Genomic DNA, 24791 nt, shown 5'->3' with positions numbered 1-24791 from the left:
TCGTCTGGCCCGTAGACCGCGAGAGCGCTAGCGTAGCTTCCCGTGGCATTTGCACGGAGCAATCGCAGCTCCCGGAACGATATGTCATAAAAGCCGTAGAAGGTCAAGGAAAGGGGGTCACGAGGGACGGGACTTTTCGGAAAAGCGTCAAATCCGTCTTCGGGCGCCGGTGCCAGAGAAGCGGGACGTCGGGGGGAGACGGTGGCTCTCGGCCCTGTTTTTCTCTATCGAGACAGGGGTCTGTATGCCATTTGTCTTCCTAAATAACAGGGCGAGGGATAGTATTTTATTTGCCTTGTCTCAGTAGAGACAAAGCAGGCTTTTCCTCCTGCCTGTCCCAGCACACGTTTTGCAGGCTTGCCGCGTTTGGCTCGTTCCTCCTCATGGGGATTTTCGCTACTTATTTTTTCCCATCAGCCCTTCCAGGTCAGGTCAGCAGGTCGCCAGGAGGTGAGTGCGCCTCGCCGAAACCCGGTACGAACCAACGATTCGGCCGATGTCAATCACACCTGCCGGTGTGTGTGGCGAAAGCCAATTTGTAGGTGATGCAGACCCAATCTTGCCTGGAGGTCGCATCAGATCTGTGGGGATTTCGCGTTCTGTGGGGGTGTAGAAACGAAGGTGAACATTAACGGGTCTATTCCCTCCAGGCTGCCACGCAATTAGTGCTTGACATGGGTGAAGTTACCCAAATGTAGCAATGATCTCTCACTAAAGAGGCACCACTTCTCTTGCGTTTTCCAGTACATGTGAACATTATAACCGCTCATTGTCCAGGAATGTGGGACCTTTTAATAGCAGTTTGCACGGCTTATTTTCTCAGTTTTTCCAAAAGTAAAAATAAATAAAACGAAGCAACAAAATTTCAGTTGTACCTGTCTATGAGCAGTGACAACGCAGCAAGAAATGCCAATGCATGAAGTTCTTAAAACTGGTTGCTAGGCATTTTTAATTCCTGTCCAATAATGGTTCTATAACTATTAACCGCCCTCTCTCTGCCCCCCACCCACCCCCAACTCACACCCCGATCTACTCCCAGATCTCAGGCGTGGGTTGGACAAGCGGTCTTCCTGAGGTGTGCCCCCGGCCCCCGAGGATGCCATTATCAGCTTGTCACATAGGTGTTAAGTTAAAAAAAAAAAAGAAATAAATTAAGAATATGAAAAGTGACGTGACAGTTGCGTTCTCTTTTATTAATTTTTTTTTGTGTGCCCCCCCCCCCCCCCCCCGCTCCCCCCATGGGAGCCAGATGTTCTCTGGAGACTGTGAGCCACCACGGAACAGCATATCCCATTCCCCCGGATTCCCTCTAAAACCTGCTGATAAATGAATCGTTCTTTGTGGGCTGAAAGGGAGGGGGGTGGGGGTTTGTTCATTCAGAGGAGATGTTCTTTCTGCTGTGTGGACTGGAAATGGGGTGGGGGGGGTGGGGGGGGCTCTCGAGTGTGGGGCTGACAGTTCGCATTAGCGTTGCCTGTTCGCTGTGAAGAGGAAGAGGAGGGGCAAACCTTCATCAGCAGAGTGCAGAGCCATGGCCGGTGATCTGGAAAATGTGTGTGTTGCTTAGAGACCTGAACTGCAGGGTTCTCAGGCTCTGCTGTACATGTTTATCACTAGAGTTGGTCTTTTGTCCTTTCCTGCAAAATACTTTTAAATGCTGGAAGGATTTCCGGTAGTGTTTCTCCTCAGAACATGTACTGTGTCTAGTTGCTGTGACTACCATTTGGTTGAGGCTTGGATAGACTGCTCTGAAATCTGGAAAAACTGTATTCTTAAAATGTCGACTTATTTGGCTCTTCCATTCCCTGAATCCAGTATCCATTTTTATTGAAATGTTGAGTTGTGATTATGAAACTGTATTTGAGATTCTGTCACATCTCAGTTTTAATTTTATTTTATTTGCTTTCACATTATTGGCAGTTTTCCTCTACACTGTAAAACAATTCTCATTTTTGGGGATGTGTTCATATTCTAAAGGTTAGTGACTCATCTAAAGTAAGACGTAAGACCAGCTGAATTTAATACTACCATCCCCTGATCTGGAACAGACCACAAGTGCTGGCTTTGGCACTAGCCAAAAGTAGAGGGGTTTTTTTTGTGGGGGGGGGGGGGGGGTTTGATTTAAATGTTTACTGAGTTCTATGGCATATTAGCTGATAAGCAAGTGCTTTCAGCTCTGTGTAACGGCTATGGGGGTTGTTAATGTGCGTGTTAATGACACAGGAAATCCACTAATCTGCTTTTATTCTCTTCATCTCTATCCTTTAAATAAATTAGTAATACAGACAGATATTCAACTTTATTGATTGTGGACAATTAGTTTGTTCAATGGGGCCTGGTCTAATTGAACAATTCAAAAAAAGAAAAAGAGCTTAACTGGCGCAGCTGCCCCAAAGTTGTTCTCCTGGTAACTGTTAAGACAGCAATGTCAAATCAACAACATTATCTCTGTGTTAGTAGCCTGCAATCTCAAGTCCAATGGCTCACACACCTTCTTCTGAATGCAGATTAAACAGGCTGGTAACGAATTTGCAGCTTGATCAAAGGTACTTAATTGACCGTAGCAATGGGGGAACGAGAACAAACCAACACGCGAGCGCACATTGGCCGCTCCCGCAAAAAAAAAAAGATTCCGAAACGTGAGACACACACGCCTGCCGGGGGTTTCGGTCGAGCTCGGGGCGGCGGTACGGGGTGAGAGAGAGGTGGGGGGGCGGAGATGGAGGAAACCGCGGAGACGGGCATCTGCAGGCGGATCCATAACCGCCGGGGTCAGGGGATGGCGTATTACTGACGGCGCCCGGCGACGGCAGCTGTCCAGTCATGACACTGACCCGGGCATTGTGTCGCGCTAATGCGTTTGTGTGAATTACACGGCGGGCGAAGAATCTCATCCCAGAACAGCTGGAGAGGGAGATGGAAAATGAGATCTGCAATGCCTCGGCCGGGCATTTTGTTGGTCTACTTAGCAAGAGGTAGAAAGTCCAGGGGGTCAGAAAGTGAAAATCCTGCCATTTTTTTTTCTTCCACCCATGAACTCAACCAGCTACAGTATCTGCACTGGTTAGTTCTATGTCCTGGCTGAAGAATTGTGCTGATTAGCAAATCCAGGTGATTTGGAACAACATACTGGGGTGAACTTTTACTTTCTGAACCTGGATTTTCACCCTCTGTGTTTAGCATATATCGGATGGGTAGTTAACTTACACTCGTGCTATACTCGCTGTTCTGGGAATGTTGTTAGCCAGGCCTGGTACTGTTGCTCATGTCAATCAAGTGAAGGCACTTCTGTTTCTCTTATATTAAGTCAGTTTGGAAAAGAGCGTCAGCTTAAATGAATGTTATGTAATGTCTTTCTCCCCCCCCCCCCCTCTTTTCTTGGCAATTCCTTTATTTGAAAGATGCCAAATGAACAGGCTATTTCTTTTTGGGAGAAAATGGCACCGGATATAAAAAGAAGGCAATTTCAGTCTGCATAAATTGTCATGTAATTTATGCTCTGACCGGTCACAATTATTCTACATGCTACAATAGTTTTGCATAAGAAAAAGTTTTTGCATAAACCAGAATTTCTTTTCGGTAAGGTAAAAGCTTCTGTGCATCAAAATATAATGGTGTCCCTGCAATTTGAATGCAAAGCAGGAAGGCCTAGGACTACAGCTTTAAATGTCTGGTGTCTTGGCTTACTCATTGTGGAAAAGCACAACCAACAGTAGGGCCTACATCTCACAATTCACCCTTTATCACTTTGGACTTAATGCATTATTTTAGGCCACATTCAGGACAGACCTCATATGAATAAAGAGTCGATCAAAAAAGAAACTTCTGTTGCAGGTATGTTACAAAAACCTCCATAGGCTGCCCCCTCCCCCCACACACACACATGGTAGGCTATAATGTATAATGCAATTAAAGTGCGGTAATGATTTGGTCATAGCTCACCTAAAGGTAGATAAACAGTGCATTCTCTGTAGTCGAGCAGAACTAAGCAAAATAATGTATACAAAGCAATTTTACGGGGCTAGATGGGTATTGATTTCAGATGATGTTTGTGGAAATTGTTTCTAAAATTCAGATCAATGGCAGCATACACGCACACACTGGATTCCTCATTGAAAATGCACTGATAATATAATATCCATAATTGATATTAATTCCTTTCATTTCAGATGTGTTCATAAACCGAGATCTTGACTTACTGCGTTAATTAAAGATCCCTTTTTTTTTTTTTTTTCTTAAGAGTAGGATTGTTGACACCAGTGTCCTTGAGAAATGTCTACAACAAAAATGGCTCCCTGGTTCTGGCTACTTAATCATCTCTTTGTCTGATTGGCTATACTTAACAATCCCCTTCACCTGATTGGCTATACAGTCCCTTGCACACCCCGCCTACTATAATTCCCCAGCTCATCCCTGCAAGTATGAGAGTTTTTAGTAGACCTACCAGGTATTTTTTTTTTCTCTAATCCAATTCATCCTCTTTAATTGCTCCCCCCCCCCCTTATTCGGAAGATTAAATTATACTATGTATATGTATAGAGCCATTCCATTGTTACAGTGTCTGTTGATTTGGCAGTTTGCCAGCAGTCCGCCAGTCCAGATGCACGTCGTATTGGAGGATCGCACATTACGCTCCGCTGTCACGGGCAGGCTGCAGCTTGCGCTGTTGTGCACAGAGAACCCCTTCCATCTGAAACCCAGCCTGCACAGGTGGTGCCAGGGCGGAGTGTGCCCTGCCCTGCCAGGGCCGCTGGCCAATCGGCACTGCCAGGCCTTGTGCTGTGCCATTCTATTGAGACAGTACACCACCTGACAGCATTCAGTGAAAGTGCCTGCATGCAGGATTGTGTGTGTGTGTGTGTGTGTGTGTGCATTAAGCTCTGTGTGTGTGCCTGCATGTGGGCGTGTGTGCATGCGTGCGCTTGTGTGTGCGTGTGCATGTGTTTGGGCTGTGCCATTCTATTGAGAGAGTACACCACCTGACAACATTCCGTGGAAGTGCCTGCATGTAGGATTGTGTGTGTGTGTGTGTGTGTGTGCATGTGCATGCGCATGCGCGTGCATGCATGTGCTTCTGCGAGTGCGTGTATGCATGTGTACTTGTGTTTGCGCGTGCATGTGTTTGCATGTGTGAGGGCATGCATGCATGTGTTTGTGTATGCATGTAAGCGTGTGTGTGTTTGTGTGTGCATGCATATGTTTGCATGCCTGAGTGCGTGTGTAAGTGTGCGTGTGCGCCTGCATGCGTGTGTGTGTGCTCGTGTGTGCGTGTCTGCTTTGTGGCAGGGAGAGGGCTAGCGCTGGGCTGCTCTGCCAGTCCCAGCATGCCGCTGGGTTCCCAGCATGCCTCTGTATTCCCTCTGCTCAGCAGGGCCGGGAGAGAAAGGTCATGGCTCCTTGTTTACCTCCTGATTTCATCCCCCGGAGATGCAAAGGCAGAGACAGCCGCGTCCCCCGCGCCGCTCTCGCCTAACGAGGCACGACTGAAACGGACACCGCCGAATTCCATCACGCTCCCAGGATCAGGGCTTCTCGCCGCCGCTTCCACACCCTGCGTAACGACAGAGAGAGGTGGGGGTGGGAGGGTCGGCGGTATGAAATCAATACGGAGGACATGGACTCATTCGATTGAACTGAAGTACTCCCTGAGCGCCGTCGATGTCTCTTCGCCGCCGAGGTCTTCCCAGCGGCGCTGCCGCCATCCGCCGCCAGACCTCCTCGCGTGGCCAAGAGCTTCTCGTGTAAAAATCACCGAGGCCCTCGTCATTTGGGTTCTGCGCGAGACAACCGTCACTTTGCAGGGAACAAAGCTTAGAGCCATCACCGCCAGGAACTCTGGCCCTATATCGTTTTCACCATCTTAAGCTCCACCTCCCTGTGTCTCATTTCATGTGACCTTTTTCTTCTTCTTCGTCCTCGCCTTCACCTGATGCCTGTAATCATCATCTGCACATCAGCATGCAGGGGCTGCGGCACGGCGGTGCAGTGGGTAGCAAGAAGGTCCTGGGTTCAAATCCCTGCCGGGGCCTTTCTGTGTGGAGTCAGCATGTTCTTCCCGTGTCCGCGTACGGTTTGTCTCCAGGCACTCTGGTTTCCTCCCACATTCCAAAGATATGCAGGGTAGGCTAATTGGAGACTGTAAATTGCCCATAGGTATTAGTGTGTGAGTGAATGGTGTGTGTGCCCTGTGATAGACTGACAACCGGTCCTGGTTGTATTCCTGCCTCTTACCCAGTGCATTCTGGGATAGGCTCCAGCACCCCTCCGTGACCCTGTCCAGGAATAAGCGGGGTATAGACAATGGATGGGCATCAGCACACGTGTGATAGAATTTATGTGCGACTGTGAGAACTTTGAGCATTTTTACCCTCACAAAAAGAGCGCATTTCAAAGCACCAGCCCCAGTCTGTAATCTTTACAGTATCACCCACTGTCAACACTATCTGGATTTCACCAGCGTTTCAGTCTTAACGTAAACCGCTGTTCTTCAAACACTGTACCCACACAAAGAGAGCGCACGGCACAGCATGGCACCAGGTGTATTATCAACAGTGGTTCTGCGTATATGGTATCACTACAGAAGATATCTGCCCTGAAAGGATTCAGCACAGCTGTTCAGAAGCGGCTGGAATGTCAGTTATTTATTAAACTTCATTGAAAGTGTGTGCAAAGGGGCCAAAGGCAGATTCACACATCCTCAGGCTTTCAGCTTCTCACTGCTGCTTTTAGGAGTTGAACTGATCAGAAGATATCATTTTCTTTCCGTAAAAATAAGCCCATAGTTTGAATTTGTAAATGCAGGCACCACAGCCAGAAAAATTAGGATTTGCTATGCACAGCAAGAAAACGGTACATAGTCTGTACACAGCCTGACATTGTTGCATTGTTGTCTTGCACTAGCTGATTAATATAAATGATTGAATGAGAAATTCCACACCTCCCCTCTCCACACACACAGACAGTTTGGAAATGGACATTAATTGACAACACAACACAACATCCAAACTATCCCAGGTCACTGTATATTTTTATACGTTTATAACACTTTCTCTGGTGTTAGTCCGGTCCTTTATTTTTGTAGCTTTGACATGTAAATTTGGCACACGTATGCTGGTTTTAGCAATATCTCGGGAGTAAAGAATTTATTAATAAAATGAGCTCTGGATAATGTGTGTGTGCGTGTGTGTGTGCGCTCTTCCAGTCCTCAAAACTGTTGCATCCTTAATTCCAGATTTTTGATAGTGTATGTGTCAGTGTCTAAATCAATGGGCATTTATTTACTCTCTCTCTGCTCCAGCCTCCTTGAGCTACTTCCTCCTAATTTAATTTGTCTTTGAGGCGAGCCGAGTGTAACCAACAGAAACATTTTTTTTCTTCTTGAGGCTGTTTCAGGGTTGCCGAATCTCACGCTTTTGGCGAGATGCACGTTTTCATGCTCTGTATCGCTCTTTCTTGCTATTCAAATGCATCACACGCCAAATAAAAAGACTGCAACTAAACGCAAAGCCGTTCCCTGATTGGACAAATGATGTATCGGCTCGGAGGACAAAGAGGGATTGGTTCACCAACATTACAAAGAGACTGTTGATTGGCCACTTTTTTCCTTATCTGACCACAGCCAATCACACCCCCTTCCACCCAGGTCCAAGATTTCACTCTGACCACCTGTTAAATTTCTGCTTAAACCAGCCTAAGCTGGTCCAGCTGGTTTAAACTCTGTATAGTCAGCTAGTCCACTAGTTTGACCGCCTGCTTTCTCTACCAGCTTAACTGGCTTTGGCCAGCATTGTCCAGCTAGAGACCAGCTTCCACCAGCCACTGACTAACAATGACCAACTGGAAGTGTTGTAAACACAGCTTAGAATCCCTGCTGATCTTAGCTGGAATTTTCAAGCAATCCTGCTATTTTCTTTGTTCCTCTTAAAGGGAGAAGTCAAGCCACTATGACAGTGTGTCAGGCTAATGCTCCAGACCTTTTTTTGCAGTAGCGTGACCTTCGGTCTGGAATCAAATCCTGAAAGAGCCAGGTTTGCCCACTGTGGCACATTTAGCCACTTAGCTCCGTCTATGGAGTTTGTTTGTTGGCTGGGTTTCCTTCACTTCACTGTATAATAGTGACTATGATCTTTATGCTATAATGCCCAGACAATACTGTCATAACCATGACATGACACCAGTCATAGCCAGACATGAGCAGATATTAGTGTTTATGATAAAAGTATTAACACTCAGAGGACATGAGCCCCGGGTACTCTTTTGCCTTCTCTGGAATTTAGGGATGGCATCGCACTGATGGGACAGGTGTACAAGTTTGACTTGGCATTACATTTTTGTTTAAATTAAAGCTTAGGAGAAAAAGATGTTTTTCAAACAACATTTGTTCATTAAGTCGGTCTTAAATTTGCACATTGCAGGCATTGCTCAACGGCACGTCTGCACTTGGCTTCGTTTTGGTGACAGATCAGAGAGTTGCTACGTGTCCTTCCGAGGGTACCAGAGACATTCGGTGAACATATATATTTATATGTATCTTTGCTCTGTGATTTTCGGTGTTCCTTGGGGGATATGCTCGGGTTCATTAATATAAGAAGACCCCCATCCGACAGCAACAAGACATCACCACCTCTCCCCTCGCAACACCGCCCGAGCAGAGTTCTGCAGACGGACGGGCGTACGCATCGCTGAAGGTCAAACGCGCTCTGTGGGGTTCTGATCAACGAGCGGGAGCTGAGAACAGGGCGGCGTCATACCGCCGTTTCATCAGATCCGCGCCATCACCCTTCAGCGGAAGCACCCGGGCTTACCGCCGTCAGTTATGGGCCGGCGTGAAGCCGCTTTTAGTTCCCGTGTGTCACTGCCCTCTGCAAAGGGACTCGTAGCAGAAGCTTTGAAGGAACAAAATGCGCACGTCCTTGATCGCGTGTTATCGGAATCAAAATGGAAGACCGTATTCCCACAGTACTACAGGCACTTGTGGGAATCTTGTAACCTTTGCATTTGTGTGAATTGATATGTAATCTATGGAGTGTGTGTGTGTGTGTGTGTGTGTGTGTACGTGCATTTCTCCCACTACCCATTTAAAAATGCTGAGCAAACCCTCAAATGGAAACAGTAAGGTGTATCTAATGACTTCTGTTACTTTACTATTAAAACAAAAGGCAACATTTGAATCGCGTTTAAAGCATAACTGACGATTAAAGCAATTGTGGCTCTGTGTGAAACCAAGACTCCAAAGTAATTAGGCGATAAAATATTTTACTCGCGTTTAATTCACACAAAAAAAAATACGGCCTGCTCGTGATTGCATTCCTTAATTTATTAAATCTACAATTGTAATAACAGCAATAAACAACAATAATTCCCCTTCATCATCATTATCCTCAATGTTTTGGCAACAATGCAGATGAGATGTCTCACTGGTCTTATGGTTTTGAAATGTTTTGATGTTTTTGATTGGCAGGAAAGACTATACCGCACCACTGCACACAGTACTCTCAGCATCCTTTGATCACAGTGTCTCATGACATGTAAAAACGGACGTCAATAAAATGGGGGAAATGAGTTGTTGTTTACACTACCACTCAAAATGCAATTAGCACCATGAGGGGGCTACTCCATAGTTAACCCTACGTATGCGTAGTACAATCTTCCAGTACCCAATTTCATGCTTTTAACTTTAATTTAACTTGTAGGTTATGGATCGTTCTTTTTTCTATTGAATTCAGTTTGGAAGTGTGCATCTCCACTTTCTATTACTTGCATTCCTTTAAAAAAAAAAAAAATAAACTGTGTTAGGAGTGTAATTTATATCCAGTTATATGTATATATGTTTTAGATATTGCTTTAAAATGGACTTAAATGGTGCCATCTGCTCTTCCCTGAAAACGGATTTTAATAAAAGGAGAAATTATGGCTGTTGGCTGTGCCAGGCTTTTATATCTACAGTCATTTTAATGGAGGATTTTAAACCACATTTCATTCCAAAAGCCCAGTCGCCAAGATAGCGATGACAGAGATGTGTATCTTCAATTAATTTCAGGTTTAAATATTCCAGAGCTGCCAAGAACAAATGTTTGAATAGCTTGGCTCCAGTTTTTCACCTACGAACAGCAGAAAACTCCAGATGTACGTAAATAATGTCTCCCTGCGAAGAAGAGATCTGCCTTCCCTGACACGTTCAGGCAGGAAAATGAATTATGTCAATGAATTATCTGTTCGTTTATGCAGTTCTCTCATTTTAGGCTCTCCTTCATGAATATTAATGAGAAAAATAACACTTTTTTTGTTAATTAGTCAGCATTTGAATACTCATCCAAGCACTGCAATGGATTTATTATCTCCTGGTTGAATAATCACATAATCAAATATTTAATCTCATGCCTGACCAGATTTTTGCTATTTAACAGCTGTTCTTTTGCCGAAGCTTTCAATGACTTCAACTTCATTGGTGACTGTGTCTCCAAACAAATTTCACTGACCATGCGGATGCGATTTTTTAAAAGAATAATTTGCCATAAAAGGCTCCATACATTATTATAACTGTTTATTAAACTACCCCTGCATTTACTCCAGCTTGTCATACGGTCCAGCAAAAGATAATATAGCACAATTTGAAATGAATGAAAGTAGATATGAAAACCTGGCTAATGTTAAATGGAGTGGTGCAGTTTAAGCATTGACGATGTCCATTAACATGTCATTAGCTAATGACATTATCCATTAACATGCTTCTCTTTTTTTGATTGGTGTTGTATTGTTACTGTGGGGGGGGGGGGAGGAACTTCCAGTCAATTGAACTGCAGGTAAGAAGCTTCAGACACAGCTTTGCCTTTTGTGAGAAGATGGGAGGAAACATTTCAGCTTCATTCAATGCTCTACTTTTCAGGTGTGACTTTTTTTAGTCTATGTAATCACGTAGCACTTCTACAGGTCTGGCTTGCATTGAATAGGCCTGTTTATTCCTGAAATAGCAGTCAGTGGCAGAATCAGAATTAAAAGGCTCTAGCAGGAATTTAAATTCTAGAGGAGGAATTAAAGGTCTGGAGCAAGAAGTAAAGTTCTTTAGCAGGGGGTAAACCTGAGTAACACTAAAGTTGTGCTATTAGGACTTGGATCACCGAGAAGAGGAAAAGATATAATTCAGAAATTAAGAAATTGCACTGTTGTCCAGGTCTGCATCTGGACAGTGTTGGTACACCTTACCTGAATAATAAATTAATTCTGTGTATATATTCATTAGTCAACATTGCACACATGCATCTAACTCGTGCATTGCTTTATACATAGTATATGGAAAATGTAATGCTTTAAGAAAAGTTTATTGGGGGGTACCGATTTAAGCGTAAGGTCTGGATGAATTTGATGTGTACGTGCCTTTGAGGATTCAAATGTCCTCAGAATCGGGCCGTTTGGAGGCCTGCAGCTCCGTGTCGAGGTTCAGCGTAGGCGCGGGACCTTTTCCGATTTTCTCTACGGGATGATGTGCTGGTTTGTCCTCGTGATTCCTTGAGTGCTCCGATTTATTTTTTTCAGGTGCGTAAAGCTTCAAGGCATCGCAGAGCACTTTCTCCAGCTTCGCACACAACACCAGGACAGGAGTAAATAAGAGTAAATAAGAACCCGCCAGCTTTCTGTCTCCTTTGCGATAATCATCAGGCTTTAGAAGACTGATAGGCTACAAACATAGCTTGATAGACATTTTATTTAGCTACTCTGGGAAGTGAAAACATAAAAATAGACAAAGCTGGGCTTCATCTTAGGAATCATGACCTAAGATCGCAAAACCTTTAGCCTTAAGCCTGTAGTATTGTCTCTCCTGTGCACTGCACTCAAGGCGACAAAGGAAAAGTACTTTTTACGAAAAAAATATTACTTTATTTTTCTTTTATTGAACTGATGATATTCCAGTTGTTTTTCATCTGTTTTACTGGGTCTCCTGTGAGTAGGTGAATTAGGTTCCAGGGTTCAAATTAGGGCCTTAGTTAGGGTTAGTGTCAGGAAAATTGTGTTGGGGTTGAGGCAATATTAGATTTTTGTTTGGCATAGGCCAACGGTTAGTCTTTGATTTTGGATGATCCAAATGTTTTCACTCCTGGGATGTAACACTAGTTTCATATATTTAGATATTATTTCAGTGAAATACTTAAAAAATAAACCTTAAAAAAACAAAGGAATTCAAGTTTGGATTTACTTTGTATTTCCTTTTTTTGAATTAAGTTTTTTTTTTTTGAATCAGTATTTTCTTCCCCATCTATTTTAATGGAAGAGAAGGTTTCAGATAACCTAATTCTAGCCCTTGGAGTTTTCATTTTTAAAGGGTTTGGACTGGTTTTAGGGTTAGGGTTTGGAAATTGGTATTGGTTATGCCTTGTATTTTTAATTAGACAAAAAATAATACATTTTGGATTTTGAGGACAATCTTTTCTTGGCAATTAAGAATTGTCCAGCAAGTAGAAATAGCTTTAATCAACATTATTGCAGGTTTTTAAAGACATAAAAACCAGTCATAAAAACACTGAATTACCTTTGCAGCTGCAGTAAATTCATGAAAGCTAAATACATAAACTTTGAGGGGCAACATGTCTGTGGGCAAACATCATAAATATAAAATTAATTATCTTTTATGAGTCTGTCAGATAAGGGATTGGTGATCTCCGGTAGCTCTCTGTTCATCATCTTGGGATGACCAGTTTGTTGGAGTGCTTGTCTGGAGACCTGGGGGAGGGGGGCTTTGGTGTGTGTGTGGGGTGCGTGTGCATGTGTGTGTGTATGCGTGTAGACAGTGAATCCTCATTTGCTTAATTAAATAGTCTCACCCCTTGTTTGACCACAACCATGGCAGAACCTTGCGTAGGAACCCCCTAAAGTGAGATTGCAGTTGACAATGTTCCTGCATTATCTGCAATGTACACATCCATTACAAGTGTCTACATAAAACCTCTCTGTGAAAGCGACAGTAAACTAATAATATATCTAATCTAATAAAATTATGCCCACACACACATACAATGTTTTGAAACTAGTGAACAATATAGCTAATATGTGTGATTAAGAAACATACACACTTCAGCGCATGCACAAAACATAACTAATCTTTCACAAAGCTGGCTTTTCGTACACTCTTACTGTAAGCACACAACTTCTCACAAACGTGTCATTTCAATATTAATGGTCTTGGCAGTGCACAGAGGAGGAGCTAACCCTGCAGGCATGGTTCTTAACGCCAGCAGTCACCCAGCCCGTGATAATGCAATGAACACCTGCATTACTGGCGTAAGTAGAGTGGCGGTGCCTGAAGTGTACGTCCTGAACGCACCGGCTCGAAGTGGTCAGGCCTAACGCGCGAGCGGCGTCGAAAGCAGAGCTTTCGCTTCCCTTCGCCGCCCGTCCGCCACGCGGGCCCTGGACAGCCTTCCGTTCGCAAAGCCCGCACAGTTCCGATCCCAGAGGGCCGGTTTTCCCTCCGCATCTCTCTGGTGTCCAATCAAAAGCCCGCTGCACCAGGGCTAAGAGGAGGAAGGCTGGAACACGGTCTATATGAAAGATTATGAAAATGCGTGTGGGGTGTAGAAGAGAGAGGGGGTGGGGGGATAATTACATTCGATTTTAATTTCCCATTAAAATTTAGGCAATTAGCAGGCGCTTATATAAGGAAATGACCTGCACTAAGTGCATTTAACATGGTTCGGAAACCACAGAGAGAGCCAGAGATAAGTGAAGCGGCAGCAATAAACGTGCCATATCGCGGGGAGGTGAGTCACATGACCTGCTCAGAGAGAGAGAAGGAGGAGAGAGGTTAAAAAATACATTTTAATATGCGGTAATAAGTCATAACTTTTCCACATTAAGCGTCATGCTTCCAGTGCTAAACCTACCACTGGGTGTTCGTGTTCAAAAAGCAAAAGGTTTGCCCTCATCTGACCATAACCCCTGGCTCAGCATTAGAGATTTGACTGAAAATGGGTGCTATGGTCTGGTGAGACCATGGCCACAAACAAGAGCAGCGAGTTTTGTGTCAGAAAAAGGAAAAGAGCAACTTTATGCTTATCTTTATTAGATTTTTTTTTTTTTTTTATTACTTGGAAATCTGGCTCTGGGCAACATGATGAAACATCTTTTTTTCTGGGGGATCTTGTGCAATACAAATGGACACATTGTAAAGTACTGTAATAAAACGGTGTTGAAAAGGACATCACACCTTTGGTGAAATACCAAAGGTAAATGGAAAATAGAAGTGGCTTATTAATTTATTTTTGTGTTGGTGTGCTGCTGGCAATAAATGAAAGATATATTTTCCTCTGAGAAATGGCATTCAGGTTGGATAATGGACTCATTGGACCTTAAGCAGTCTCTGCGTAGGATGGAGAGAGAATGTATGCAGTTCCATCCATGTGCACTCAAGTCAGAGTATGCGCCTTTATCCAGCCTGACACCTTCGGGGTTGCATAAAATCGGCCTCCCCCTGCTGTGCAAGAATCCTTAAATTTTTAATATCGCTACTTATGAGACTGCATATGACTCTTGCGTAGAGAAACTGCGAGCTGACACAAGACTCTGCCTCCAAGGAAATGGTGGGAAGTTTTATTTATTTATTTTTGCTTTGTTTTAACCTTGATCTGACCTCATGTCAAGAAATGACATCACAAGTCCCGTAACCTTTAATAGTCACAAGTTCTCAGATTGCATGAGCTGTCGTGAATACATTACGTCTCTCTTAATAATGAGAGAAAGTGCATTAGAGGTGAAAGATTATTAATAAATCAGTGTACTTTCTTACAATATAAGAGTGAACAAAAAAAATCTATCATTATTTGTCTGAGCCGGTTGAAAATATATCATTCGAAGCGATGTGTGGGAATAGAAGGAATTGAGTAATACTTTCTGGGGTTTGGCAATTCCCTGTTGTGTGCGTGTGTGCTTGCATGCATGTGTGTGTGTGTGTGTGTGTGTGCGTGCGTACGTGTGTGCATGCATGCATGCCTGAATATGTGCATACATGTGTGCACGCATGTGCGTGCGTGTGTGTGTGTGTGCATGTGTGCGTATGTGTGTGTGCGTCTCTGAGTTTTTTTTTCAGTGCTGACCAGTGAATAACCTTATTCACAACAAATGCCTTTTAGAATAGCACAACATATCATTTTCAGGAATATTATTTCTCTCCTGGCGAACCTATAATATATTTACCAGTGTAAGTCCATGCTGGCCATGCTGATGTAAAAAAAAAAAGAGAGAGATTCCCTGTGAGACATACAAACTTCTTTGCTACTGTTGCAGGAAAGATGCAAAGCTTGCTCCATGGTATAACGGGCAAAGTTACAGGTAAACACCCGCTGTAGTGCCCCTGTGGACGTAAAATGTAGCCTACTGTTGCAGGGAAACTCCCTGTATGTCTCAGTCGTTCTGTGATTCATGCCATGATTGAAAATGGAAGGGACCAGTCAAACGGTGTCAGACCTACTGGCTGGGTTTTTCGAGTGTAAACTCGAAATGAAACTGTTTTTAATGTTTGGCTAATCAGAAAGATGGCCATATCATAGTACTGCCTACTTGTTTACAGCACAGCTGTTATTTGTTGTAAACTACATTAGCCTCCCTGGGCGCACACACACACAGGTTAATGTTTATTTGCATGCAGGTCTGAACAGCATTGTTATAACCTTTACAATATGTGAATGTGAATGTATTAAGATCCTAAAATGACTTCATAAGTGAATACAAATGATTTTATTCTTTTGGTGTATGTATGTATGTATATATATATATATATATGTATTTCAGTTTCCAGATTCTTTGCCAACCACTGTGAAAAATGTAATTGACCAATTGTCATATATTTTGAATGTGTCAACATGCAGTATTACACAAATCATGCAATTTTGCTCACTATTTTGCATTGTGAAATCATTTGTCTACTTTAAAGTCACCATTTGCTCAGACTGAAAAGAAAAAAATATGAGAGAAAAATAATTGTATTTTTTTGTTGTTGGGGCTTCTTGCTGATTTCCATGCATAATCAAACTTGCTACAGCAGAAACTGGGGTCATGACTCATTTTCAACATTGGACAACAGTCAGTAGAAGGCCTTTCTGATGATTTAATACAGATTCATTTAATTATTTTGGTTCTAATTCTCTTGGCTCCCAAATGAATATTGGTGTTTATTGCAGTCTCGTTTGCTTTTTAAAGTAGGAATGATTTTCGGTGCCGTATTTCAGAATGTAGTGTTTCCTGCTGTAAGTGCAAACATGGAATGACGTCTGCCGGTACTGAGGAATCCAGACATTAACTGAGGGGGCGGGGGGGGGAGTGGTGGCTTTCCCCCCCCCCCCCCTCTGTTCTTTTGGAAATCCATTATTCAAAAGAGAATAGCGGTCTTTATTTATTTTTATTTTGTTTTTTTTTTAAGCACAGCCTTTGAAGCCGGGGTAGATGTGAGATTCGGAGGGAAAAAGAATCAGCGCGGCTCAGCCCCCTGAAAGGAAAATCACAGCTGCATTAGCGATAATAGAGACTGAAGCAGTGTTAAATATGCATTAAGATTTCTCCATTCGCTTTCTCCGGGCTAAGTCACAGAATCACAATCCCAATCAAATGTGATAAAGATATTCATGGAGGTGCCTGTGTGTGCCGCTGGAAACGGCATCGCTTCTCTTAGAAACGGATCAGGAAAACAGGCCCTGAGAGACTGGGGATGTAATGCCGTGGAAATTTAAGCTGGTGATTAAAAACAATTTAAGAAGTGTTATTATAAGACACCGCATTTTAAAACGTTGTAATCTTATAAGTGTTATTCGAAGTAGGCATTTCTAATTGAGCATTTATTCTATTTTATATGTGATTAATTGATTTTTTTTTTTAAGTTGAGATGTTGCTGTAATATTATTTTATATCTAATGTGCTTCTGATTATGTGTTAAAATGTAATGAATGAGAGGTGAGGTCATAGCTGTTGCTATGAATAAATCTGTGAATCAAGGTGCAAATACACATAATTTCTGATTATTTACGAAATGTAGATGATTTAGACATGATTTTTCTTAGCTCCTGTCAATTTGAAGCTTAGTCTATCTGGCTTATTCTATCATTAGCTGCTATCAATCAACTCAATTGTCTTTCATTTAAATGGGATAAAAATATCAACAATCATTGACTTTTCTGTTCCTTTAAGTCTAAACAAAGGCAGGAGATCTGATGTTTCATGTCCACTTTTTTCCCCTTTTCAATTATTTTTTTATGCTAGAATGTTCTTCCTTAAATGAAGAAATGCAGCATTGGTTTTACAATATGAGGAAAAACTCAGTCAGTGTGGTGTTGTGAGCCCCAATCAAGAGCAGAGAGATTGACTCCATGTGTGAAATCAGTAGGCAGTGATTCTGTGATAATCGCTAGGGTGGGGGTGGCAGGGAGGGAGGGGGTACTCACTCCCCATCCCTAAACCCCCCCCTCCTCCCCCCACAATCTGTCCAATTCCCCCCCCCCCCCTTATCCCAGGGTGCTCCGGATTAAAACCAGCCTGCCGGGTGTGCAATCTGCAACAGTTGTCATTTTCAATTAACCGGTTTGAGTGACAGGGCAGGTGAGTGACCGGTCTCCCGCGGCAACCGATGGGAGCCGGCGGCCTGCGACCTCGCGCCGCCCGCGCGGTTTGTGGGAGCGATGCCCGTCCGATAACTGCGCCGCGCCGCTGTCAGAGCTCTCGGTCACGAGTCTCGTTCCCCTAATTGTTCCTGCGAGTCTTAACTGGGATTAGTTTTGACGTCTTTTCCGTTGCGCATTTTCAGAACGATTTACACGAATCATTGGTAAAATTTGGGGCCTCGCCTTTGCATCACGATGCGACTATAAGTATCGACGAGGACGTTTGCTGTCCTTAATTATGTTTAAATTGTGTTAGATGATCCTCATCGGTAGACTGTGTTGTGTGGGAGGGAAGCACTGAAAAGGTCATATGGATTTAGCAGTACGAGGAACAGAAAAGTGGTGCTACACAGACATAACATTCTTATTTCCTTTTGGCAGCTTATCTCAATGACAAGGTATTAGCTGTCAGTGGGAGATCTGAGATTGGAGAAGCTAAAACAAACTTCCAAACATGGATTTTTTTTTTTTTGCGGGGGGGGGGGGGGGGGGTGGAATTCAGTTTTCATTCCTTCTCTAGCAAAGATGTAATGATGCCCTGTATGACATGGCAAGATCCCAATATTTTCCCAATGCAGATACAATTATATTATGCCTTCCATTTCAATTTGGAATAGACTTGGACATTCATTTTTCCTCCCTCTTAAATGGGGAAGGGCGGTTCTTTTATTAGCTTCCATTACAGGTCCTTGGAGTGGCAGCATCAGCTGCCTGGCAAATGACTTTGTACTTCACAAATAAATCTGCACCAAATGAAATGAGTTGTTTTGCGTTAAACACAAAGAAAATGACCTCATTGTGTAATGAAACCTTTGAGTGAGGTGGAAAAAAACAGCATCACCATGCATGCATGTCCTCCCTGCTCTTTTTCTCTGGGGATTTGGTTTTGATTTAAATGTCTTGACAGCTCGGCTAAGATGCGCGCTGTCTGACCGGTGATGCAGACCCGGCCTGTCGATCGCAGGCGGCCTGTCGTTTCCTGTGTCACGGACGGCGGGCGCGCTGTCCTTTCACACGCGGCCCGCCCAGACAGGGAAGCTTGACGGCCGCTCGAGTCAGCGGACCCGACTGGTTGTTGACTGCAGCCCGGGCAGATCGATATGTGGTCCCCGCGCGCGCAGGCCAAGGTGCCAGGCCGCTGTCATTGTTCATTGCAGGTTCGGGTAGCGGCTTCCGCTTCCCTGGATCCGGCTGCATCCGTAGGTTTGGCCCGGCTCTGCGTTTATTGGGCCCGATGCCGGGGGTCGCGGTTCCCCAGAGGTGCTACAGCAGGCTGCCTCGCTGGCACATTTGCGAGATGTGTTAACTCTGGCAAGGTGCAAGATCACAAATATGCAATTAGAATGTTCTGATCGTTCTAATGCTGATGTAACAATCACCGCTCGTAATGGAAAGCAAAGCGGTTCTAGAACATTCTATGACTTAGAATGCTGAAAAGCATTGTTAAATTCTTTTTTTTTTTTAAAAACAACCCTGCTCTTCAAAGCCTTATGGCAGGGACCTTGTCCTTTTGTTCACCCCACTGTTTTACTTCTCATCTCTCCAGTGAGGGAAGCATGCAGTTAAAACTCACTCAAGTGATATTCCCTGTGAATTTCTATCACGTTTGATTCAGATGAGACCCTTCTCGCGTGATGGTTTAATTGGTCGCATGACTTGTCGTGATGCCTTTTGATCTGCTCAAGTATAAATAATTGTACTGGTTACATAGAGTAGAGGCAGAAGCACGCTCACACTAATCTCTGAAGCTGCACGTTTCTCTTGTAAACCTTTTTGAAAAGGAAACATCCGTTTCTAAACCACACAGGACTCACACAGCAAACTGTCCAGTGTTAATACAACTCTAACACTGTATATATGACTCCGACAGGGACGATATGTACTCTGTAAGAGTCCATTTAACACCAAACATTTTACTGTGTGTAATCAGCCTATGTTGGGGACAGGTGGCCGTTGTGATTTTGTGTGATTTAACAGTAATTCAGCAAAGCTGCTGTCGTTGAACTCAGGGAAAAGGTGTGCGTCGTGCAGACTGGCAGCCGATTGGTGCTTTTCATCTCCTTGGGTAAAGCTAATGCAGTGGTAAGATTAAAAAAAACACTGGCTGACCAGCTACTCCTCTGGTCAGAGTCATTAAAAGACAATGTTAGCTTTAATAAAGGAATCAATTGCAGACCTGGCTCAAATAATTATGTGTGATACTTTAACCCAGAGGTGTCAAACTCCTGGAGGCGGGCAGTGTCTGCGGGCTTTTGTGGTTTCGTTTGAGCTGCCAATTAAAGGCCTTCAGAACAAGGTGTGTGGGCTCTTTAGCCAACCATGACTTAAATGAGCCACTGATTCTGAAACACACCAAAACTCAGCACCCAGCACAGACACTGTGGCCTTCCAGAGTTGGATTCTGATGCCCTTTAGAAAAAAATAATATGCACAAAAAATGTCTGATCTTGCACCTGTTGGTTATAATCCGTTGAAAAGATCTGTTGAGGGATCTTTAGGAATGTGTTTTAAAAATCTCACCAGTATCAAAACACTAAAAATTTTCCCCAGGTATTATCAGTATAGATTAAATATTATGGCAGCCTGTTCAGGTCTCTAGCCATTATGCCACCTTCCAGTGTTCACAGCTATGGAGAGTCAGCACCACGCAAAAGGGTAATTTCAGCGTTCTGATTGGTTGCAGCCAGCCAGTGTTCAGAATGCATAATGCATTAGGGACCGGTCACTCTCAGCATCTTTCTAGTGTCTTCTCCCCTATTGTTTCCTATGGTACAGACATACCAGACACCACACCAGGCATTTTTACAGCAAAGTGCTCCAGACACCCTTGAACTGAAGTTAGTTTTAATGTTGTTCAGCAGAAACGCTTGGCAATGTCACTTTCCGGTCAGCCAACCAATCAAAATCAACGATGATTGTTGTTCTTCCTTGCCACGCATTAATCATTGTTAAGTGGTTCAACCAATGTCATTGCTAGTCTTTTCACTTACTTAATTGTCACTACAGAACAGACTGTTAGGCTAGCTCGTTAGAAAAATACCAACGGTACTTGGAAGGATCCAATCAGTTTGGTTATGTCGCCCGGCTTGTTCGTTCCTCTCAAACCTCTTTGCTTCTCTTTGGTTTGTACCCAGCCTCATATTTTCATTTGGAACAAAAATATTCTGCGTGATTATGCTGGTATACTACACTTTATAAATCCAATTCTGTAATATTCTGTTTATATATTATACAGGTTATGTGACTGTTATAACTGTACCCCGTCTCCTTAAACAATCACCTATGTATGCTAAAGAACACTTTAAGAACATTGTAATAGTCACTCAGGGGATAGCTTGCCCTAATGATTGAATATTACAAGCAAGAAGAGCAAGAAACCTAGAGATGTAGAAACCTGCTGTGAGTCTCTGTGTACGCAGGTCTGTCTGGCCCTTTCGTGTTTAGTTTCTTTTAATTTAGACCTAATTGATTTGCCGTTGCAATTTTAATGATTCTTCTTTTTTAAAATTCTACTTTCTATTCAACAGTGTGGCGAGTAAATTAAATCATTAATCTTTTTTTAAATATATATCATAAGATTCACCGCCTAACCCTTTTTGAATCGCTGGTTAATGTTCCTGTTCTGCTCCAGCAGGTTGAAAATGTAATTAATTAGGTGGTGAGGAAGGGACCCATCCATCACTGCTGAGTCGGGCAGCCACACCGTCAGGTGGGGGATCGAGGTCCAGGAGCAGCTCGGTGAGAACTGCTAGGCTCCTTTACACACATACAGTACAAGCCACTGCCCTCAGACGTATGCCGAATCGATCCGGGCTAAATCCTGAGGGTAAAAATGACAATCCCAGGTAACAACTGAGGGGAGGGGGGCGGAGGGGGGGGGTGTAAGGGGTTGGGTGGTGGTGCATAAAAATACAGCCACTGCATCACGGCCTGCAGTGGGTGAAGGATGAAGATATGAAATATGTGTTGAGATGACCGTTTTGTTGAGAGGGAGGATGGTCGGCCCCTGGGCGGTCAGTTTAGGGGCGCTGAGATGAGTCTGGGAGCCTCCTGGCCTTTTGTGAATTCAGTTTCATTTCCACCCGCCTTCCATTAATCAGGCCTGGCCGGGCAGCAGATCGACTAACCGCTCCTGATTTGCCTTCCGCGGGTAAGCCCGCTGTCTGCTCTGCAGCGAGTCCTCTTTAAATCATGCGTGTGGCTTGGAGAGCTTTCTTTTTTATAAAAAATGAGCAGGCTTAGTTTACTTTAAAAAACAAATATTACTTCAGCATATTTCTGTTAATATTTGTACATTCAAGTGGCTGTTGGATTTAAGTAGGTTTAATTAGTCATTCAGTTAATTGTTGTCGGTGCTAACACAACTAATCGAACAGACTCTGACTTAAAGTAATGTGAATTAAACAAATGGTTAGCAGCGCACGTGAGCTGAATTAAAGGGAAGAAACACTCCTACATTTATCTGAGCACTATACAGTGGGGACCCATAGTCACAGGATGCTCCTGGTTTCTTTATTAAGAAATAATGCAATTATGATGCTCCAGCTGCACTTCATTTTTAAGAATACATCATTGAAAACAAGGGGAGCTTATTAGGATGGATTTCCCACCACAGTCACCGGTCCTGAACCCAGCCGAACATCTGTGGGAGCAGCTTGAAGAGGGAAAAGATCAAGTAACATCAACTGATCATCTATGGGAAGTGTTGAAAGAAAGCTAGGATAAAATGGAAGATGAGGTGTTGCACAAGCTGGCGGAATCGATGACAAGCTGAGTGAACGTATAATCATAGCGAAAGGCCTTCAGTGATATATACACACTTTTTTTGACTTATAAAAAAATGATGTATTCTTGAATAAGTATAAAAATATAAACAAAGTATCGTAATTGCATTAGTCCTTGATAAATTATGAAAATCGGTCCCTGGTGGTAGCATCCTTAGTACATTGTATCATAATTGTAACACCTGAGTTTCGTCCAGAGCTTCTAGAAGGTGCATTAAGTCACTACTGGATTTGTAACTCAAATGAATTGAGTCCAGTTGTTCGAAAGTAAGGACATGCAGTCAGTTCATTCAGACTAGGATTGTATATGGCGTGGAAAATTCTGTGCTCAAAAGAAACAAATGAAAAAAACAAAATGAAGTGTTTAACTGCACAAACTGTGTACTTCCCACCTAGATTAAGTAGATTAATATGATTGCATAATCACAAGGAATATTCTACTCAGGTGCTGCCAGACTCACTGTAATATTTGAATAAGATAAGTTGCACTTTATTGAACCCCATGGGGTAATTTGTCCTCAGCATTTGACCCATCCTTGTTACTTAGTGGGCAGCTGCAGTGCTTGGGGACCAACTACATTTCTGAGGCCTGTGCCTTGGTCAAGGGCAATGACATGAGTACACCTAACCTGACAGATACTGAAAATAGGCAACTGATCATAAAATGACTTTTTACTGTTTTGTCTAAATCTAGATTCTGTTTAAGATATAATTTAAAGCGTAGTGTGATGCAAACCTCAGTGAACATTTATATACATACACAGCAAAATATGAAGTGTAAAACCAACTCTATTTTAAAACTCTAATACAGTGCATGTGGTTCCTGTTGGACAAATAAACTCTTGATGGAGTTGAATTAGTGCAGATTTCTCCTGTGAATGTGGATTTTTAAATATCGGGTCTCTAAATGAACTCTTGAGCTTATTTCTCAGACGTCCGCAGTCATGAAGGTGAAACTGCAGAAACTGCTATTTGTGTGCCTCCCCACCCCCCCCACCCCCACCCCACCCCCATTGTTGCAGGAACACGCTTTGCATTTCCACGTGGTGCAGCAGTGCCATCAATTTAAATGGACGTTTCATAATGTAAACCCGAGTGGAGGCCCGACAGTTGGCAGCCTGCTGAGGTTATGCACTTAATAACACAGACAGTGACACCGTAGGTCATCCTGTCAGTTCTCTGACCGTGGGCACGCTCTCGCCTGCACTTGGCTGTAGTTTGACAGTCTCTTTAACCTTACTAGTCTTGTCCTGGTGCCAGTTTTCAAGAGCAGTGGAGTTGCCCGAGTGTCGTCAGCGACGAGCAGAAGGGTGATCTGTCATCCCGAACCTGTTCACGGGAACAGGAGAACAGAAAGAATATGTTTTCCGTTCCATCCTTGGCATTAAATGGAACAAAAATGCTAAAGAGATTGCAGCTCTTTTATGTGCCTTGTACCCCCGCTGCACGTCCCTTGAAAAAGGCCCAGGAAGAAACTAATCTGGTTGGAAGATATGAACCTTGTTACGGTTTTGGGCAATTTCACTGTTTTTTTGGAGAAAGCCATAGCTGGGGGGAAAAAAAGCTGAACATTTCAAAGGAAAGTAAATCTGCTTTAAATAGACAACTTTGCAAGTTTTTGTAATTTTAAGGGGTCAATCAGTACATTATGAACATGCATTAAATTCCACTTTGTCCCCTCCCTCTCATATTTAATATGCACTGTATATACGTAAAGAGCTACTCTTATCGTGTCTGACTTGATCAACATGTTCGTCCCTCACGCAGTACCGCCATCCGCAAACGTCCGCGCGCTCATCGGAAAGGTAACCTGCCAATTACCCGCGGGAAATTGTGTGGCATTCACGCTGTATACGTTAATGAAGAGAGATGCAAAAATATGACACAAATGAATCATTCATGTGACGCAGGTTCGTTCATTTAACATATGTTCATTTTGGATGAATAATCGCACTTTAGATATTTTAGGACGCGCGCGCGTCTAAAACTGACGGGATGTTGCGTGGGATTCCCCCGTGCGTCTCGCGTGACGAACGTCCCGCCGTTCCGGGGGATGACCCGGTGCGGCAGCCCGCCGTTCTTTAATTTTTTTCTGACTTGCTCGGCGATACACTCCTCCCGTTCGTCAACCTTTCGTCTCACGTGCGCGTTCTCAAAGGGAAGCTAGAGTTGTTCTTCCTGTTTTTGATGTGAGCAGGCAGATTCCAGCATTTAGCGCACCTGTATTAAACACCTGGGGCCTGATTTACTAACGCCTTTTTCGCACATGCAAAAGCAATAACATGACTAATGATTGGTCATGGTATTTTGTTATGCATTAATCGTTGATTGCGTTATTAGTTTTAAGTGTGTTAAACGGTCTTTGTAAATC

The 24791-nt window shown here is 43.4% G+C and overlaps 1 long non-coding RNA gene across 4 annotated transcripts in view; it reads left to right on the top strand.

Moving 5' to 3' along the window:
* Positions 1–24791, top strand: part of LOC118209394 — a 187651-nt gene that overhangs the window by 69141 nt on the left and 93719 nt on the right. Inside the window, exon 1 of one of the 4 annotated variants that reach the window (XR_004761710.1) lies at positions 21300–21374. The exons of the other annotated variants lie outside the window; for them this stretch is intronic. This is a non-coding gene — a long non-coding RNA (uncharacterized LOC118209394). Of the gene's footprint in view, positions 1–21299; positions 21375–24791 lie in introns of those variants that run through there. 4 annotated transcript variants of the gene reach the window in all.

The sequence above is a fragment of the Anguilla anguilla genome, chromosome 12 (genome assembly GCF_013347855.1).
Source record: "Anguilla anguilla isolate fAngAng1 chromosome 12, fAngAng1.pri, whole genome shotgun sequence".
NCBI lineage: Eukaryota > Metazoa > Chordata > Actinopteri > Anguilliformes > Anguillidae > Anguilla > Anguilla anguilla.
This window is presented reverse-complemented; position numbering and strand designations above follow the sequence as displayed.